Raw genomic sequence first — 1,333 nt, forward strand, 5'->3', positions numbered from 1 at the left:
CTATCTCCTTGTGGGGTTCCGGGTCTTCTGTGCATCCCTGCGGCCCGGCCCAAAAACACCTCCCACCATCAGCGCCCTCGAGGCCCCTTTCATGTCTTTGTTTCTCAGAGTGTAGATAATGGGGTTTAAAAGTGGGGTAACTATGGTACAGAAGAGAGAAAGAAACTTCCCCTGGTTTTTGGAGCTACTTTTGGCTGGTTGCAGGTACATGAAAATGATGGTCCCATCCATAGAAAACAATGACGGCAGCCAGGTGAGAGGAGCAAGTCCCAAAGGCCTTTTGGCGCCCTGCAGCTGATTGGATTCTTAGCACGGCTTGGGTTATAAAGCCATAGGAGACTAAGATGAGTGACACAGGGACAATTAGAAAGACTACACTGGCCACGAAGAGTTCTGCCTCGTTGAAAGTTGTGTCCCCACAAGCCAGTTTGATGAGCACTGGCACCTCACAGAAAATGTGGTCCAGTTTGCGATGACCACAAAGAGGAAGCCGCACAGTAAGGGAGCACTGAATTAGGGAGGTGATGAGGCCACTGAGCCAAGCTGTGCCGGCCAGGGACGCACAGAGCCTATGGTGCATGACGGCTGTGTAGCACAGGGCCCGGCAGACGCAGCATAGCAGTCGTAAGCCATGACCGCCAGGAGGATACACTCAGATGACCCCAGCCCCATGGCCACGTAGAGCTCGGGCACGCATGCGCCGTAGCTCTCGCTCTTGTCTTCCGTGGCCATGGTAACCAGCAGCTGCGGGGCAACGCTGGAGGTGAAGCAGAGGTCCAGGCAGGAGAGGTTGCGGAGGAAGAAATACATCGGCGTGGGAGTTTGCGGTCCAGGTGAGATACCAATATGATGGCGGTGTTTCCCAAAGGCTTAAGAGGTAAAAGTGCAAAATGATGGCAAAAAGGAACCTCTCTAGCTGGGGCTGATCTGAAAATCCCAGGAGAAGAAATCCCTCTTCAGAGCTGTTGTTGGTTTCCTCCATTTTCCTGCAGCTTTAGTTCATAAAGTCAGTAACGTCTGAGGGAAAGAAAACAGTGAGGTCAACATGGTAATCCACAGTTGTGTGATTGCCTTCCTTATACATGCCCTCGGCCCTGCCGCAAAGACTGTAACGCTTGCCTCTGTATACACCCGCCGGCAGGAAATGCAGCCCCTCCTATTCTCGTGTAATAAGATCTCATTCAGACAGCAAAATCATTGTGTTAATATTCATTTTATTCATTTTTATTTGCATTTTTTCATTCTTTCTTTGCCTATTTTTATACTTTGCCCACTTTTACACTATTTGTATTTTATGATTATCTATTTGTGCAGTAAAGCAGCTGACCTAGTG

The 1,333-nt window shown here is 49.6% G+C and overlaps 1 pseudogene; it reads right to left on the reverse strand.

Annotated features, from left to right (window-relative positions):
• LOC123649409 lies at window positions 1-982 on the reverse strand (annotated as a pseudogene).
• Between the last annotated feature and the right edge of the window lie 351 nt (window positions 983-1,333).

Source organism: Lemur catta, chromosome 13, assembly GCF_020740605.2.
Source record: "Lemur catta isolate mLemCat1 chromosome 13, mLemCat1.pri, whole genome shotgun sequence".
Classification (NCBI taxonomy): domain Eukaryota; kingdom Metazoa; phylum Chordata; class Mammalia; order Primates; family Lemuridae; genus Lemur; species Lemur catta.